At 38.5% G+C, this 20,134-nt stretch overlaps 1 protein-coding gene across 4 annotated transcripts in view; it reads left to right on the forward strand.

Moving 5' to 3' along the window:
• Window positions 1–20,134, forward strand: part of TBL1XR1 (TBL1X/Y related 1) — a 107,657-nt gene that overhangs the window by 32,955 nt on the left and 54,568 nt on the right. For all 4 annotated transcript variants that reach the window (XM_021548234.3, XM_021548235.3, XM_077785729.1 and 1 more), the window contains exon 2: window positions 12,821–12,885. The gene's annotated coding sequence lies outside the window, so the exon portion shown is untranslated. The remainder of the gene's footprint in view (window positions 1–12,820; window positions 12,886–20,134) is intronic.

Genomic DNA, 20,134 nt, shown 5'->3' on the forward strand with positions numbered 1-20,134 from the left:
GAACTGAATCAAAGTGAATCAGGCAGGATGCTGAGGGAGCCAGGGTGACCATTAAATGCCAGAGCAGGCTCCCAGACCCTTCAGTGCCCTCTCTGCTCGGGATCCAGCCTGAGCTCAGCTGCTCCAGTGGAGGAATGACTCGGCAGAACACGAACCCCCCATGGCTCCAAACCAGCAGCAATCTGAAATGAGAGTTTTGGTGCTATGATCAAAAGAATTTTTTGTAGTTTCCATGAGTAAAATCCCTCCAAAACTAGCAAAAGGGTTGTGTCTGCTGATCAAAGGGTCCTTTGGCATCCCCAGCCAGTGAGATTCAGTGCAAAGGGAATTTTCAGAAAGCTCATTAAAAATTTACAATATTGTGGGGGAGAAAGCCCAGAGATAAATCCTTAGAGATCATGTTACTTTAATAGAAGTTTTTACTTGAAATGAGAAATACCTGGATGCCCACTAGAAAACAAGTTCTGTATGGTTCTTTGCACAACATTCCCTAAAGAATGTTCTTTGTACCACATTCCCTGTTTGAGGATATGGGAAGTTTATAAATTCTGGATTTATAACCTGTTTTGTTTCTTGTATGGAGATCTTTGATTTATCTCAGTGTTTGCTACTGTACAATTTACCATATTAAAAAAAATCAAATTATGGATTTCTGCACCTTAGATTCTTATGGGTTGTATTGATCTTTCACGGCCTTTCATGTTTTTTGAAGTGTGTAAGACAGTGAAGCCTAAATTCAGAAGGTGTTTCTGAGGTTTGTTCTTTTATAATGTATGTATTTTATGTTATTGATTACTTAGTTGCTACTGTAGAAATGGGAAACAACTTTATTATTCTTCTGACATGACTTGTAGTTAAAATCAGCCCTCTTGGTCCAGTCTTTGGTGTTTCTCATTGATGTTCCAGAAGGGATACAGAGGAGGCACTGTAAAGAAACTTCTGGATGAGATGTATGAGTTAATTATCAATGAGCTGAGATTTTATGATACCCACAATGAACTTGTGGGGAATGCTTCCCTGCAGAAGTAAGAGCAAGTGTGGCACCGCTGGAGTGAATTACAGAAGTGAAGTGTAAAAAAAAGTTTAATTTTTAATGCGTACTGAATACAAAAATAATTGCAGGCACAATTACTATAGGTGACTTCCTGTGGCAACTGTCCTCTTATTCTTCCTTCCTCAGTGTAATGACCTGAAGATTGCTGTAGTCTGGATACAACTTTGTGGTTTATTTCAATATATTTGCTGGTTTTGAATTCAGTGGTAAAGCTAAGCTTAAAAACAAACAAACAAACAAAAATCATCCCACTCCGGACTGAATGATTAAATTTCCTTTATTTGTTTTTTTGGTGCTCACTGTTCTACCTCCGAAGGAGCACCTCAGGATGTGGCTTAGGTCCTGCTAGGGTTTTCCTTGGATCTGTTTTCAATGACTTGCATCCCGAGACACAGGGTCTACCTAGTGCTGTGTGCTTTTGCTGCCCTATTTGAAATCTTTTTCTTTTGAGAGTAGTGAACATCAAGGCTGATTATAGATGTTATTTTAAGGAGGCCTTTTAGGCTTTCATTTACACCTTTGACTGTTTAATTCCAGATGAAATGTCTAAGCCCAGGGTGGATCGAAAGGAAAGCAATTTAATCAACAGGTAGAAGTCCTTGTTTGAAGTAATTGATTGTAATTTTGTTTTGGATTTAGAGAAATCAAACTTTGTCTAGAAAATAACTGTGCTGCAATCTATTAAAATGTTTGATTTGCTACTAAGATTGAATTGTTGTAGTAGAAGTGCTATTTATTTTGCTAATCAGGCTGATTTACTGCTTTGCTCTGCTTTTGTTAAAGCACATAACCTTTATTTATACAAATTAAGTTTTTATGACTTTTTAGGAAGCTTCATGTTGATGAATGCTGTGTTTCTAATTTATTGTGTAAAAATGCATTTAGAGGAAGGTGTGTATCTAATGCACAAAATCTTCACTTGGTTTGCTGCTGCAGTGCACTAGATAAAGAGTGAGACTGCTGCATTTCAGATAGGGAAAAGTACTCTTTTAACAATAGTGTAATGAACTGATTTTCTTGTTCAGTATTTTGGGATTAGTAGGGGTTTGTAGTCTCATAACTGGCAGATAAATTTCTTATCCATGAATGTCTGAAGCACATGCAAAGCACTGAAGCCACTTGAATGCAAAATAGTTGTGGTATTAAAAATAATTTTTGTGCCACTGTAAAAACTGGCCACTTAACACTTTTAGTTCATGAGCATTCTTCCTGTGATTTCCAGCAGTTCCAATGATTGCTTAGTTTTCTTCAAACTGTAAATATTGCTTGATTATTTCATTTATCTGATATTTTTTCTAGTGGCTTCAATCAGATTTTGGTACAGGTTGCCAAAATTTTAATTTTAATTTGAAATTAAAATCTAAACTCAGTTTTGATGTGGTATTTCTATAATATCTATATCTGCACTGTGTTCTCTTGTCAAAACACTGAAGAATTCCAGTTAGAGAATTGCAAAAGGATTTTTTACTCGCTTTTAAAAAATGTAAATTCTTTGCAAATAGAAAAATAACTTCCTGTTTTTTAAAGGAATAAACATAAATGCTTCTGTAGTATTCTCTCTTCTGTGAGGCAGCAGCACTGGGCAGGGGACACAGCCCTGCTCTGGGCAGTGGAGACACTGCCCTCCATTTCTCTTCAGGCACCACCATTTAGTTGTGTTTTGTTCTAGCTGGTTAAAATAGCAAGCAGCACGATTTAAAATTTACTGTGTGGTATCTGTAGGGATGTGTATTTTAATGTTTCTTAATTCTAAACATATTTAATAATAATGTAATGGAAGCATCTATCTACTTTACCAGAATTTTTAAGTTCAGCCTACCTCTGTTTTGGCTTTTTGGGTCTCTGGCCATGCGTAACTCAGCTACTCTTCTTGGGCATTGCCCACGGTTTTTCTTTGCAAGAGATTTGGTTAATTTAAAAGAGAAAAATAAAAGCCTCAGGAGGATTTGGTGGAGTGCCTGAGATAGGACTGCTGAAATTACCTCACCAGGTCAAGTCTGCTGGTGACTAAGGATGAGCAGGAGTACCTTTCTGGTTTCTTAATCAAAAGAAACCCAGATGTTGGCTTTAATGCTTTTCCAAGTACACCTCTCTTCCTGGAATGTCACATGAGAGATGTGACATGTTTGTACATGGAGAGTAACATGTGAAATCAGACTGCCCCTGCAGTATGAAGTACTACCAGAAAGGAGAAGCAGCTGCAGTGTTCCATTGCAGCACACTGCAGGAATCCAGTTTTATTTCCTTATCTTACCCTTTATGGCTCTGCAGCTTGTGCTGGGACAGAGGAATTCCATGCAGTGATGGGAGCCTTTGTAGATCACTTCCATACATGTGTTACTGACACTTCACACTGTTGGTGCTTCTCTGGCATGAATTATTTGCACTTCCCTGTGGCTGCCTCCCTTCATCCACACTCATCTTTGCCCTGTGAGCCCATGGTCCGCGCAGCCACTCTTCAAAATTTGGTAAGAACATTTGGCAAGTGTTTTGAGGACTGGCAATTGCTCAAGTCAGTTAAGAATTTTGCAGTGAAGTCATTACACAGTGAAGTTATAAAAATTAACTCTTCATATGCTGGTGAAAGTAAATGAGTGTATTTTGATTTTTACTGCTTTACAGGAAATTATTAGGAACAAAAAGGTAAAACTAGTAAAGTTCTCTGAATCACTGAATTAATGGATTGGCTAAAAATGCCCCATGGAAATTATCTTGACCAAAGAACAAATAGTGCTAATTGCTCTTAGACTGAACTTGTTTAGTCTGCAGATGTTGCAGAATAAACTGCATCTTTTTTGTTTTTGTGGGGGAGGGAGTGTCACTATGTAGGTGGCAAGCACACCCAGCCTGCTACAAGTCCAAGACTTCTCTGAAAAGGTGTCAAAGCCAGTCCAGTAGTAGTATTCCTGGGAGAATATGGCAAGTGGATTTATTTCTGGGTAAAGTTGCTGTAAAAAAAGAAGGGGATATGTTAAATGGGTCAGAAGTGCTGGTGTTTGAGATGTTTTTATAATTCCAAGATTTTACTTGTTCCTTAGGCAGTGATAAAAAAGATAAGGCAGAAGAAAAAGTCTGATAAATGATTGCAGCTGTACTGTGTCATACAACAAAAAATATATGTATTGAACCTTGTTTTTATCTGATACAGTAAACACTCTCTTCTGGAGTGCAGCATTGTATAAACCTGGGTTTTTATTACTTGTTGTTGCATCATGATTGGGTTGCCAAGTCTTGTGCATTTATTGCTCTGTGCTGTATAGAGTCTGTGTATTTATTAGTGCTAAATACCTCATATTGTTCCATTTCAACATTCTGCCACTGACTTGGAAAAATACAGCATAAAAGTATCCTCAAAAAAAAAAAAAAAACAAAAAAAACCAAAAAACAGGGAAGAAAAGCCCTTGACTAGGTGTGACTGAAATAATATCTACAGTGTTCTGTTTGGAGATGAACCAGACCCCAATATTTGGTGTTTGATATTGAGAGGAAATACTTTTGCTAGGTGGAGTATTTTTGACAAGCGTGTTCAATACTCCTCCCCTGAGCATTTATTTGTCACTTGCTTCCTTGCTTAACCAAAGTATTTTAGCATGATCACAAAAGAAAGCAGCAAAATTTGCAGGCCTTCTGTTCTCCATCAGTAAAAGGAACTAAATATCTGTAGGTTCAATTGGAAAATAGAGGCATAGCTTTTTTTTTTTTTTTGAGTTCATAAACATTTATCACTTTTTTCCTTTTAAAAATTAAAACTGGGCTGGTCTGTGGATGCTTTAGTGAATCTGTATCAGAGCAGCAAAACCACATCAGGAGCAAATCTCTTCAGTGGTGGTAGCTACCTGGCATATTTTAATACGAAGATGTGGGTAAATTTTCCATCTTTTAACAAGGCAAAGATAAGAAAATTTTATTTTCCAAATACCAAGAACAGAGGTCTTGAGTTTGTTACTTTCTCTGACCAGTCTATTAGATCACATTGATAAATGTGAGTTGACTTAAAAAATAGAAGAAAAGTCCCAAACCCACCGGTTTCATGAAGCCCTGACAGCAGTTACAGAGAATGAGAATTCTGGAGGTGACTGCAGAGGCAGAATTCTGTAAATGAAATTCCCAAACGGTGAAATTCTATCCCCAGCCTATTCCAGTTTGAACAAGATTTGCAGGATGCACAGCTCAGCCAGTTTCAGATTCCTGGTGTGAAACAATCAAGATAAGAATCAAGAAGTAAAGAAAGGGAAAAGCCCTGTTAGATCAAACAGTATACACTAATCTTTCTCCTTAGGCAGAATTACTCCTTCCAGAGTCCTTACTGCTCTTGTTTAAAATAACAGAAGTCCCATGGCACCGAGAGTTTCCCTTGTCTTCAGCTTCATGATTTTGCCATGGGGAAGTTTTTCCTGGTTATGTAAAATGTATTTGCAGCTACCCAACCTTCACCAGAAAAACCAAAGCCTTGCCCTTAACATTTGCTCCTGTGAAATTGCCGTTTTTTCTCCTGTTGGTGATGTTACATAGCTGTACTTGAAACTGATCCCTTCACTAACACCAGCATTCTTTTTTCTGCTTTTTAAATTGTTTGTAAAGTGGTGCAATAGGTTATGTAATCCCACTTTTGCTTGTTTGTAGGATAAACACCTGCTGTGTGTTGTTCTGTATGTGTAACACATAAGTTCAAAGGGATATAAACTGATCTGTACAGCTGCAATGACCATAGGAAATCCAACAGAAAATATTTCCAGTGAAACAAAAATACTGACTTCATTCATTTTGGCAACAAAATAAGTTTGCATAGGGTTTTTCACACTCATTTTCAATAGGGAAAATCCTTTTCCTACAAGCAGGAAAACCAACATAATTGAAATGTTAATTAACATATGAAACAGTATTTTTAGAAGAAGGATTTTTTCTTTTAATTTCAGGATATACCACCTAGGTCTGTCCCAGAGGTACATAGTTTAATACTTCAGATGTATACACATAGCTAAACCTTCTTTACTGCTTAAGACAGGCTTGAATAAGGGCACTGTTAGGTTGTTACCAATTAATCATGGCCTAGTTGATGATCTTTGTAAAACCTCCCTGCTGTGGTTTCATTTCCTGAGTGCTCAGTTCTTTTGTCTATGTTGTCTTTGATGAATCAAATACATCTTTTCCTTGGTCATGCTTAAGTTCTGTTGTTAAAAAAAAAACAAAAAACAACCAAGAAACAAACCAAAGAACAAGTGGCATGATTATATTAGTTTAATATGCTGCTGTTGATTAATGACTTTAGTCCATTTATTTAATAGATGTTGTTCTCCTTGACCATAGTGCTAAAGTAAATATTTTGCTATGTTTCTCTCTGTACTGTATGCTCCTTATTCTTTGGAACAGGTTCTGGTGTCTCTTACTCCATGTACGAGTCTAATATTGATGCAGCTGTTTTGCTATTCAGTCAGTGTGACAGACAAACAGCTCTGGTAACCCAATGGCTTGAAAAGACAACAGAATAGCAGGTACCTGTTTCATGCAGTTAGTGTCTGTGCTGTTTCTGGTACAGCTCGTACCTAGTACATCATTCCATGTTTGCTGAGAGCTCTTTGTGCTGGGCTCGCTTTCGCTGCCTGAGGCACCAGGCATCCTTTGGAAACATGAATTTTGATGATGGAGCTATAGGGCAGTGCTGCTCCTGCATTTCTTCCCTTTCAGGGCTGTGTTCCCTCTTCCTTTCTTGGGCCAGTTCTGTCCTCCTCTGACACTGCAGTGGGATGCTTAAAGAGCTGAGTGGAAGAAAACTTTATTATAAGTACCTTATTCTAGTGAAGCTGTATCCCAGGAACACCGGAGTGTATGAGCCCAAGCTCCACTGCCAACTTTGCTTTTGGCCTCTGGTACAACTTAGTTTTCAGAAAAATGTTTTCATACCTTTCTAAGTCCTTTTGAGTTTTAAGAGTAACTTATAATTTTGAGGGTTATTTTAAAGGAATCCTTGGATCCCAGCTCTTCAGCCTCTATGCTACTACAATCACCAACCCAATATCACAAGCAAGGTAGATTTTTAAGAACATTTTGGAATACCTTTGTTTTTAAACCTGCCCTTTCTGTGTCCTCAGGCAGGGAGAGTCACTTCAGCACCACTGGGTGTGCCCAGCGTTGAGGGTCAGTGGCCACAGCGGGACAGCTTGAGCCTGTTGGCGTCAGGCTATCTGCAAACACCTCTTGCAGCAGAAACCAAGCCCCACTGCATTGTCTGGATGTCCTCAGCAGCTCCTTAGCTTGCCTTGGCACAAATGTACATCTGAGCTGTTTGAAAGAATGCCCTGTTGGACTGTTGGGTGCCCAAAGAACTAAAGGTGGCGGTGGTACCACCACTGAGGGAAACCCAGCCAGGGCTCCCGTGGTGGTTACACTTGTTGAGGTTGGAAATAACACAATATTGTCAAGTCCTTTTATTAGTTTGGGAGATCTCCTTATGTAAACATTTTAAGCCTAGTTCCAAATGTGATGTCTGTGTAAAACATGTGTCTCACCTCACCAAATCATGGCATATTTGAGACACAGTTTTAATTAATTCAGTAAATTAAGCTTGCTATAATCTAGATAAGCTCTTCTGCATGGCTACTGTGAATCCCAAAGCAGAAGAATATATTGTTCTGAACACAGATGAAGCAAGCACTGCTAGCAGAAGGTGATTTTCCCAGTTTGAGCTTTGTTCCATATCCCGCGTTGGAGACCAATTTAAAAGTCCCTCTAACCTTGCAACTATCAGTTCCCTGCAAGCACATTTCCATGTTGGCTAAAGCAGCTGTGGCCTTCCTTCAGCTGTGAAGGCTTATCTGAGTTAACTGGACTGAGTTCTGAGTGGAGGAGGGAATGGTTCTCACCCCACCAGTGCAGCCGAATTGGTTTAGTGAGCTGGATAAAGCTGAATTAGTATCATGGAAAATACGTCAGTTCTTACTTTGAGGAAAGGGAATGGAAAAAAAAAATCTGATTTTTTTTTTTTTTGTGTTTTGGTTCAATTTTTTAGGTATATATTTGAAATCTGTAATAACAGAGTGGTCCCCGAATGTTACACATCACATTTAATTTTTTTTAGAGAAGGAAAAATCTTTTTTCCTATTTGAAGTGTGTTTGCTGAGAGCACCCAGTTTGACAAGTTGTTTTATTATTGATTAATATTCCAGCAATTAATTTAAATTTAAAACTCAGTTCTAAGACTATAAACACAGAAAAAATATTTGCCAATGTGCTACTGTTTTGATCAATATGTCAGTAGTCCTTATGTCCACTATTTTTGGAAGAAAAACTCCACAAATTGGAAACTGTCTTGAATTTTCACCCCCATCCTGCAGATAGCAGGTAGGGTTTTGTGAGTGCTTTAAGGTGCTTTGGCATAAGAGTGCTTTGGGTAATAACTCTTTATACTCTTTCCCAGTCTAGACTGGGTTTAACTTCATTCTCTAGGACCTTCTAACTTCCAGTTTATGTGAATTGGATTACTTGCTAATGAATTTCATTTAAATGCCTTGCAAGTGAAATGGTGCTGCTGCGCTGCTTGCCTTCCTACCAGCTGATTGGTATTGACAAGATTACTGGGGTGCATTATTGGCTTTAATGGAGTTGGCTGAGTTGGTTTCCTCTCCAGCAATTCAGCTTCCTTCCCTTTCAGTTGGCTATGAGCTGTTTTCTGTGATTGCCTCTGTTCTTGACTCTTACAGAAATTGGTGTTTAAATTTCTGCAGTATTGTTCTGTTCTGGTCTGACTTGTCCTGTGTTTCTCATTGCACAGAGAATCCTGTTTCTGTGGGTTTGCAATGAGTGGTTGCTGTGTCTGGATGAACTTTTCTCCAGAATACTTTTCTCTCTGTCTGCTTGCTCAGTTTTTATTCTTTATCCCCTCAGATACCCTTTGTTGATGTTGGGCATTGATTAATATGTGTCCATGGACATACAGGTGCTTATTCTAAGTAAGAGTATTCCTGACGTATGGAAAGTTGTGTAGCTTTAATGTGATACTAATGTACAAGTTAAGCATTTCTTCTTTCAAACATCTGGAAGGTCAGCTTACATCAGGTTTTTCTATATTTCTGATGGAATAAAGATAAAAGAACAAAGATCAGGAAATAAAAATTACTAAATTGACAGAGAAGAGCTGTTTCAGGTAGAGTTTAGGAATTTGTGTGGATATGTCTCTGGGAAGGTCTTAGATACTCTCAAGGCTTTTTGTAAGGCAACCTCACCTACACCATGCTCCTGAGTGAAGTACAGGAGCAGTCTGTGCATGTTATTTTGTCACTAGGAACTCTATTGCTGCCTACCACTTTCAAGTAATGACAGTTTTTAACGATGTCCTGTGTGTGCTGCTGATTCCCCCCCCCAGTACACACTTGCATGTATTTGTTTCTCCTGAATTTTCTAAGTTGGTATTTGTCTCAGTTTAGCCTCTCTGTCAGAACTGAAAAGCAGATGTTGTTGTAAATGTGCTGAATTGCTTTAAAAAAATTGCCATACATCACTGTGGAACTGTGATTAAAAGAAATAACTTTGGTTTTCTCTGTTTATGTTCCAAGCACAGCAGTAGTAGAATCACCATTAGCTTTGTATGTGCCTATTAACCAAATGAAAGGAAGGATTCAATGGAGTGATTAGTTTTCAATTTAGGCTTTTAAAGTTATTGTCTCATGGTTTTTTGCAGCCTAGTTACTGAAGGGAATATCCAGGATTTAGTTATTTTTAATTCTGTTTTGATTGGGACACTTTTTCCAGATACTGAATTCAGATAAAAGCAGCATACTCAAGGATAATTTAGAAGAAAAGATACTGTGTCCTTAGAAGGCTTTTGTGATTCAGAAGGCACAACATCTAGTGACGAAATTTGTTGTTAAAATCAAATAGCACCAAAATCTCAGAAAGTAGTTTAAACAGTGTGATCCTAAGAGGATTAGAAAGAAGCACAAGTTCACATGGGGAGCAGGAGCAATTCAAAGCTCATGCAAAAACCACTGATTTAACCGTAACACAAACCCAGTATAATGTCTGGGAAGGAGAAAGTAGCACCAATAGCAGCATTTCTGAAAGGAAATGGTTAAACATTTCTGCAAGTAGCATTTAAGGAAATCCTTGCTTTGAACTGATTGTGTTTGGAAACCGGTAGGGACTAACATCAGTGCACATCTGGACTGTGTGCTTATAACCAGATCTGTCACTCTGTTGGTGCCAGGGTTGTTTTTATCTGTGGTTTCCTTGGTACCACACAATTATTTCTTGGTTGACAGCAGCAGCCCAATCTGTGCAAGCAGCCTGGATGTGTATTTGCTGCTTTGCTGAAGGTGGTTTGGTGTGTTGGTTTTAGCCCTGCAGGTGGGAACTGCCTGGCTCATGCAGCCTGGGTTTAAGGCCTGGGGCATGGCTGGTCTCTGTACACCACAGCAGGGTAGGATGCTCTTCACAGGGAGATGATGTTGTGTTTGGCCCCAAATCTCTGAGGGACACGGGCATCAGTTATGTCATTTTGTGCAGAAAAAACTGGTGTGGGCAAGGCTTGTAAGCACTGGCTCTGAGCACACATTGTGCTCATCAAAATCATCTTTCTTTTCAAGTTGAGGGGAGCAGTTTTCAATTGATGTGGAGCACGTCAGTCACCAGGCAGTGGTGAGCTGTTCCCAGCCCCTCCAAAATGAAGAATCCAAACTCACAAGCTGTTGTGCATTCTTCAGGTGTGCTTTATCAACTTAAAAATAATCCACCAGATGCCCTTTAAGTGTCATGTAGAGTAGCTGTTACTACGTATGGCCACCTGTTTAAATCGCTGTAACATGCTGTAATATAAAGGTGAAAGATAGTCTGAAATCAATAAATTATAACTGTCACCTGCATTGTTTCAAGGTACATGCCAAAATCCAGTAAGATAAATTTGGAAAGGAAAAAAAGCTGCTGATGAGGCATTTGTACTCAGCAGTTGATTCTGAAGAAGGACATTGCAGAGTTTTCTAAATGTTTACACGTAGCTTCAAGCGCCCTTATTTAAAACTGGAGCCTACAACCAATTAACATTGAGTGAGGAATGAAGTGAAGTCAGTGAACCCTTTCTTTTCTAATTCTCTGCTCTCTTGAGTCTTTGCTTCCAGCTTCTTTCCGTGTCACTGCCCTGTTTAGATGTAAAGCAAAGGACAAGAAGCCTCTTCCACGGATCAGGCGGAAAGGTTTCCCTCTCTGGCTTCGATGATAAGTACTGCACTAGAGATTGCACAAGGGCAAAGAGATGTTGGAAGGAGACAGTTTGGGCAGTGTGTACTGAAGAAAGCCTTTTTTTCCTTGAAGAAAATGGTTTATGTCTGTGCAATCATCCCTTTATTTATGTTTGCGGTGTTCCTTCCCAAATGGATAACCCAAATCAAGCGTAGCACTCAGAAACAGGGCCCTCCTCTGCATTTCTCTGCACACAGCTTTCATCATGATTTAGATTGTTCTCAAAAGAATATTGGTTGGTTGCTGTTTTGTTCTGCTTTTAAGGAAAACACTTGTTATAAGTAAATAATATTTATATGGGGTCTGCAGGGTGGGTGTTAAAGCTTTCTCTTCTCAGCTGGTCAGCAGCTCTGGCTGTGGAAAAAAAAGCTTTCTGAGTAGCCTTGCTACTGTACCTCTTGAGGAGTGGAGTTTCACTCAGCCTATTTACATATTTTCTGCAACACAAGTACAACTAAGCAAGGAAATAAGAGCATGTTTGCAAATTCTTTCAATTCCCAGCATTCCTGCATTCCTCAGCATCCTCTGCAGTGCCTCTTGCTTGCACTGTGTGAAGGTGATGTTACTGCCTGCCTTGTGGGATCTTCTAAGAATAAAATAAGCCCAAATGCTGCAGCTTTGTCTTTTGGTGGTGTGGTTTTTTTTTTTTTTTTTTTTATGGCTGGGTCAGAAAATGGCTCTATAATGAATGATTTCCTGCTGGTTGAGCTTGAAAATTGCATGTGAGAACCTCGTGTTGATCATGAGTCCCGTAAACTATAGTTACTCTTTACTCATAGTAAAAGTTTTTTGACCACAGGTTGCAGATGCTTGGTAAAGAATTTAATCTAAAAATAGTCTGGTAATACTTCATTAGTCACCCATGTCCATCTGTCACCCTTCCTGCTCTTTGAGTGCGTGATTAGATTATGTCCTAAAGAAAAGTGGTCTGGCAAGTATTTGTATGGAGGGCAACCACTCAGGAATATTAGTGTGGATAAAAATCATTTGTCACTGATGAATAAAAATGAATGTTGTAGTGGATGGAGTTACCTCATATTTGGATGTCAAAATCTGTGTGCTTATACTTAGTTTTTTCTTTTAGGGCGCATAAAATTACTACTGATATGTAAAGAAAATTACTAAAATGTAGGAGAGTTGGATTTGTTTGGATTAAGTTTTTTTTTTGGGTTTTTAAAGGTGGACAAGATTTCTCTTGAATTTTGCACTATGAAGATTTCTGTTATTTACATGTTGTCAAGTGTTGATAGCAATTAGTGTGAGCTGGTGTTTTTTTTTAATCACTGAGGTCACTGCTGGAGTTGGTAACTCTGGGGCACACCTGTGTATATAAATGGAGTTATTTAGTGCAAGATGTGTTAGGAAAACAGATTTATTTTTCTTTTACTGCTTCACAGTGGATATAACTATTTTGGAAGTCATACGACTGGAATGTTGATTTTTGTCTGGGGCTTTTCAAAGTGTTTAGATGTCAGTAGCTGTGGTTTCAAGATAATAAATACTAACATTTCCTATTTTATCTCCTTATTCCCCTGTCAGCATCACCCTTCTGTGGCAAGAGGCACCCGAAAGGAAAACTTCTGCATATCAATGCACTGCCAATGGTAAGTACCTTTTTAACTGACTAAAGGTGGCATGGTTTCTCTCTGCACACATGCCATTAGCAGGCTTACACTGTAAATAGTATTCTTAGAATAACTACTTTTTAGTATTTAAGTGGATTATTTTCATTTTTTAAGGAACATCTAGACCATTCCACTGTTTGACAGAAATATTACAATTGCACCTGGTTTTATCCTGTGGAAAACAGGGCAGCATGTTAATTTTGAAGTGAGAAGTGACTTGACAGTGACATAGCTCATCCTGTTGGTAACTGGTGTTGCTTCCTCTTTTGGCCCAGAGCCTGTTTGGGGTGAGCTGTAGCCAAGCCGAGTGTTCTGTTGCCCCCACTTGGGAGCTCTCTGCAGTTTGTTTCAATATTAACAGCTTTTCCCAGAAGAAGTACCAGAACCAGCTCTGCACTGTCAGGTGTATTTTACTTCAGCCCATTTGGCAGTGTAAGACCAGTGAAGTTAAAATCTTAGTTTCTGTAGAAAGGGGCAATCTTCTTACTCCATGTCTGAATGTTAGTGTTACAGACTGCTGCAAATTCATATTTTCAGGCTGTGCTTATGGTTTGCTGGTGCTTCCTGACAGCTGTGCAGAAAGCTGGAAAGCAGAGCTGAGGCCTGAAGGGAAGGACTGGAACTTACTGCTTCAGCTTTGATCAAACAACCTCTTTCTAGCAGTTCTGGTATCTTGTGTTGTCACAGTTGAGGTGTACAAGAGTGGTACCTTCAGCATTAGCCTTAAGAATTAAATGCATAAAGTGCCAGTGTGAATTCTGTATTTGAAGCATCTCTCCTTGTGCTCAGTACAGAAGTTAAAGGCATAATGTTTGAACTTTTTGCTTTGAAAACTCTATTTTGGATCTGAGAGCTGAGCTGGTTTCCTTTGGTTTGCATGTGGAAATGGATCTAAAGAATATGTAAATCAATTACAGCCTCACTTACACCTTTGCAACTCCACTGTCTTTGCCCTGTGAGGAAAATGATGCTCGAAGACAGTCTGCATGGATGTAACTCATTGACTTAGAGGTAGTGAGAAATTCTATTAACTCCCAAAGACATGATGGAGTGAAATGTAATATATTTGTTACAAAGTAAAGCAAATAGACCTCTAAAATCAGAAGATCTGCACCAAGCATGGATGTTGTTTAATAGTCTGTTTTTTAGGCTCAGAGTTGGTATGAGTAGAGTTTATATTAATTTGGGATGAACTTCATGTGGGAATGGATTTGTTGAGTGAGAAAGAATAGCATATACCTGGTCACTCAGACTGGTATTTTAACTTTTCAGTCCTGAAATAAGCAGCACTCTCAGCCTTTTCTAGTATTGTTAAATCTTTATTGTTGTTGTTGACCTTTTTCCAGCAAAAAGCTACTCTTTTCTTTTTATTTTGTAGTGGTTGAGTGTTATTTTAGTTATAATTTAAGATACTGATCTGTATTACTGCCTCTCTTAAAAATATGACTAATTTCATATTAACCTAGTCCTTATACTTCATAAAATTTTAAAATACTGTAAGACTATACTTGAAATGTTACTGCATTTTGTCCTAATTTTCCCCCTACAAATTATATTAGAAATTCAGAACTGCAGTCTCAAGGGCATGGTAGTTGTTACAGTGATCATAAAACATACTCAACTGTTACTTGCAGTGAAGTGAAGTACTCCCCACTTTTGTCTTTGAGGGCTGTTTTTGTGATAGAAGTTGTTATACTTTATTATTCAAGAGATTTCTAAACCATGACTCACCACTGATTAACTTTGAAATAGTTTGAATGTAGATTTAAGAGACAATCTAGACATATTTTTTACCATCCCCAAAGTAACTGTAACTAAACCTGTACAGTAAGAAAGACTTTTAGAGGTTTTTATGTTTTTGTCTTTGCTGTGTGTAAACAAAATGTGGGCCAGAGGCTGCTGAGGTAAGCAGGTTATGTACGTGTCCCAAACAGGCTTTGCTTTAACCATGGTTGCCCATGTTCAACACTTACATTTGAATAAGAAATTAATTTCTGATTCCCTTGAGAAATGGTTGTAGCATTTTTGTCATGTTTTAATCCTGATTGTCAATTCCATTTCTTTGTAGTAAAAAACCCCAAAATAACATTTGGCACATACTCCATCCTCTTCTCTTGTTTTCTTAGACTTTTAATTTTCAAAGTAATTAAAAGAAGCTTACTTTTTGTATCATATTATGTTATGATATGTATATATATGTTATATATATGTTAACTGATAAACCAAATAGGGTAAAATACTAGTTACTCCTTAAAAATTATTGTAGTTGTTGGCAATTCTTTAGAAAATTAAAAATTGATATTGTGATAGAGCATGGCTGTGTTCAGTGGGTGTAAGTTCTCCTCCCCATTTTTCCAGCCAAACTTAATGTTCCTCACAATGTCAAAGGAAAGCTACAAAGGCGTAATGAAAAAGGCCTGGTAATTGCAGGAAAGTGTCTGTTGCTACTTTTCTAGGATTTTGAAGGTTTATGTGGAGGCTGATACCTGGGTACTTAATCTGTGCTCACAAGAATTAATGAATGTGTTGGAAATAGAAATTTAAAGTCTTGGGTCTAAGCAAAAGATGACATCAGGATTTCAACAAGGGCTTTTGCAAATAAATTTTCTTATTATGTGATGGAACTTGTAGCTTACCCAAGAGAGATTTTCCATTGTGTCTTGCAAGGCTTCTTTGTGGGTTTTGGAAGCAAACCAGTTTGCCTTTCTGCCTTTGCAAGTCACTGAAGCAGGTTTGTGTGTATTCAGATAAATAATGTGGGAATATAGGAGTGTGCTTATCTGTGCATGTATTTATACACACCTATAGATGTATATCTAAATTTAGAAATACAGAATGGACTGTGCAAAACCCAGGAGCTTACAGAAGGGTGGGAGCTACCAGTTTGTGACTGTCCTATGACAGCTTGCTGGGATGGGTTTAATTTTGCAGAGGTAACCAGAAAGGGCTGTGAAGGGCTCAAGCAGGGCCATGTGGTGCCCTTCTTACAGGCCTCCTGGAAAACACTGTGTCCAGGTTCTGAGCCTTTACATGGATAGTTTGACAAAGATCAACACCCTGGTCAGTTAAAAAGTCCAGTGCAGAGGAGAATAGAGGATATTATTGTTTGTTACAAGCTAGCACAGATAAGGTCTCTGGATGGAACACAAAATTACCTAGTCCCCAGGCAAGCAGATTTATCAACAGCTAAGGCATGTCCTCACAGTCTTGGGGGGAATACCAAGCAGGTGATTTAAATCCATTCTTTTCAGTGCTGCCTACTTTTAGGTGAACATATTATACTGTGTTTGGAGGGTGTAACATACATATTGTGTGTTCTGTCAACTGTTCCTACACTTAAGAGATGGGATAGAACAGCTCTGCAGGCTCTGAGTCTCTTGGGCCAGCAAATCCATAGGTGCAACATTTCAGTGTAATTACCTACAGGGGATTTAGCTCAGAAACAGCAGGAAGGCTTGGAGGAGCTGGGGAGAATGAGTAAGTCACACACTAAGTGAAGGCACTGGAAGATGTGTGCAAGAATTTCCCCAAGATTGCAGCAAGTTGTTTTTCATTTTAATGCCTTTGTGGTGCCTTCAGGTACAGGTCCTGTGACCTTCACACTCCTTAGGAGACAGGTGAATGAATAAATGGATATAACTATTAGCCTGTGCTTCCCCAGCAGCTAAACCCATCCAAATACTGATCTGCCAGGCCAGCATGTTGAAATGCTTCCATGCAAAGGAAGACAACCAAGGGAGGGGATATGAGCTGGACATTTGGGTTTGGTGTGGAAGCCTTGTCTCTGCTGGCACCTGCCAAGGGCAGCTGGAGGTCTGTGCTGCTAGCTCCAAGGCTTTTGCACTGGAATTGCAAAACTGGCTTTGCTTCAAGAGGAGCTGAATGGCATCTCTCAGCTAGAGGTATCTAAAATGCCTATCTGCAGATGAGCAGCTCTGTGTAAGGTGGTGGAGCTGAAGGTTGGTTGTCATTATACTGAGAACAGGACCCCTGCTTTCCAAAGTTTATGAAACTTGACAGTACTAAAAATGTTGTCCTCAAGAACCTAGAATAACTGATTCAAAATAAATAACCCTGCAAGACTAAGGCCCTTATTCTATGAAATACAAATACATGTGCCTACATGTAACATTTAGTGTAGGAGTAGTTCTTTTGCCATATAAATAAGGAGCATTTGCATGCATAAAGCTAAGCAAGCTTGAAAGCACTTTGAACAGTAGGGCCTAAAAGTGTTCATGAAATTTATTGTTGAGGCTGTTGGTTGTACAGTTTATGGAGTGCAGCCGTAAAAGGATAAAAAAAAGTTATTTCTAGCAGGTTCTGAAATAGTCTAAAATAACCAGCAACATGAAATTTTGGACTGTTTTGCTCCTTCTGAAATCAGTGAATGCTATTATCAATGCAGGAAGGTGAAGAGCAATGTATTTTGTCTGATAATTTGTTGTGGCTATACAATTGTATTTAAAATTGTTCATACATCATTCTATTTATTGGATCAGCATGAATTAGCTAATCTAGTGGTTTATGTGTGGAAGAGGAAATACTACCAATAATGTGATAAAAAAGCAAAGTTCCATCGTGTGGTAGGGTGCAAACTGTGGTAAGCATTAAAAATTGTATGTACACTATTCTGTACCATTTTTGGAAGGGTTTTGGAATTTTCTGTTTCTTGTCAGAGAGCAAGTTAAATACACTAGCAAGATTCCTTTCTGACTGAGAGGGAAAACACCCTTTTCTCCTTCTTCTGTCATTAAAGTTCACCACTGAATGAATCAACTGAAACGGAAATGAACATCCTTTAAAAAAATTGAAGTGTTGGCTCTCTTTTGAAGTAGCATTTGTCAGAGAACTTTCTCTGCTGTTTCTCTAAGCATTTTACAGTTCAAAAATAAGCTTTGACTAAGAATTCTCGGCAAAATCATAAATATGTAATTATCTAAGCAGCTGGGATATTTAGCCCCTGGCAGGTGCCCAGTGTAGTGCAAGAGCAAAGGGAACTGGGCCAGTATCTTGAGCTAGAAGAACATCTAAAACAGGGTGAGGGCCATTGCTATTCCTTATCTACTGCCATTTCTAGGTTTTAAATTTTAAATGTACCTGAAAAGAGGCTGTTTCTGCTGCAATGGATGGTCTTCTCTTACAGCTGGCTTTGTTTTTTTCATTGTTGTCTTCCTCTGCTTCATCTCCCCTGCCTTAGGTTTTTTCTGTCTTTATTGTTTTCTACTGGTGTTGGTTCAATATATAATAGTAGTGCAGTTAGTATTAGATTATATCTTACTTGATCAGCATGCCATCTGCTTTAGAGGAGAGGGAGATTTTGTGTTTCTGCTCTGGATTCACTGCCATATGCCCGTAGTGAAGTTGTATAACCTGAAATGACCTTTTTCCTGCTCTATTATATGAAAGAATTATAAATACAGCATAAAGTCTTCTCAAAATAGACAAAGTTTGTTGCATAGTTAAAAAATTTAATTGGCCTTTGGGTGTACATGAAGTAGGATGTTAGAGAAAACCCAAGGACAGGCTCTTTTGTGTCCCACCACATGAGTGTTGCCATCTGCAGAAAAGCAAGGCTGATTTCACAGGAGACCATGTAATTGTGTCACTTGAATCATTAGGCCTTGATCCTGGTTTCCTTCTTGTCAACAGAAAGTTGGTGTTAGCTCAAGTTAACAAAAGTAAAAGCTGCCCTTATCTTCAGCAGTGCTGATGCTGGGAGGTAATGAATATTGCTGCAGAACAGTAGGAAGCCTGTAGGCTGTGTGGAATGACACTGCTGATGCTGACTTCTATTTACTCAGGAGAATCAGAGACCTGCTGGCCTTCAAATCCAGGACTCTGTGTGGCCATCAGCATGGATGGCATGGCTAGAAGCCTGTATCTGCTTTTCAAGTCTCCAGTTCACCCAGTGGATAGAAGCAAAAATTGTAGTCAGTGGATTAGTGCACCCATATTTGTAAATAAAGGTCATGTGTGGCGTTCTTATTGTAATTTAGTGAACAAATGTAAGAAACTATTCAAGACAAGGGATTTGAATCCCATACTGAGCATCTGTATGTAGGATTGGCATCCATGAATTTCATATTCACACAAATGGAGGGTATTGATGTCAAATGTGAGCCATAATTGGAATCTTTGACCTTAATGATATTTATGAAATCTTCTCCTTTCGCTTTGGGTTGTAGATAGACCATATTTTATTGCAGTCTACATGTATTTTAAAAATATTTTACCTGGTGTTCAGGTGTTTAACAACTACTTAAAAAAAAAGCTAAGTCCAGTGGCATAAGATAAATTAAATTCCATCATAACAATGTGGAAAAGAGAGGACTTGAATAAAGTAATGAACTGGGCATGTGGTGTGACCTGGGGATGGTTCTGTGTGGGGCAAGGAGTTGGACTCGATGACCCTTGTGGGTCTCTTCCAACTTTGCTGATTCTGGCAAAGGAGCTTTTATAAAATCAGCCATTTCGCTTGCTTGTAATTTGTTTTCTCTTTTAGCTTAGGTGACACTTTTTATGAGAACAGCCATGTGCTTCTGGTAAAGGGTACACAGTAAGCCAAATTACATATACATGATGGGCTATGAAGAAGTGATTTTAAGTGTCTGCTTACTGATGAGAATCCAGAATAAAGCCACTGGTGGTTAAAATGAATAGAGGGCAGATCAACCATTAGAGCAGAGTCTTTTTCCATGAATAAAAGAAACAATTTTAAAACTATCAGGTACATAACACACAAATTAAGGGGAAAATAGATGGTCAAAGGTTAAAGAGGGAATGAAAACACAAGTTTTATGGTCACAAGATCAAATGAGGCATTAGTTAATTTTCCTTTTTTTGGTGCAGTTCATCAGGAGTTCAAGTAATTCAACCGAGTGATTGAACTGGAACAGGAAAGAGTGCCAGAAAAAATGGTTGCTAATAACATAAACAGAAAAAATAATCAAATGAAGTTATGACTTGATGTCAGCATTTCACATTAAAATGAATTTGAAAAGACTGGAATTCCATCCTAGTTCATGGAACCTGATTTACATAAGAAAACAAATTTGTAGCAAATATTCTTTTAACAGCTGATAAATTATTCTACTAATAAGCCATCAGAATGGATTTAACCAAGAAGTGGCTGAGGCTCAGATAGTGTTTTCTGGAGACTGACCATCTGGGAAATTGGAAGTAACCTGAGTAGTAAGTAAGGGTATTTGAACCGTGTGGAGGTGACTTA

This window comes from Lonchura striata, chromosome 10, assembly GCF_046129695.1.
Source record: "Lonchura striata isolate bLonStr1 chromosome 10, bLonStr1.mat, whole genome shotgun sequence".
NCBI lineage: Eukaryota > Metazoa > Chordata > Aves > Passeriformes > Estrildidae > Lonchura > Lonchura striata.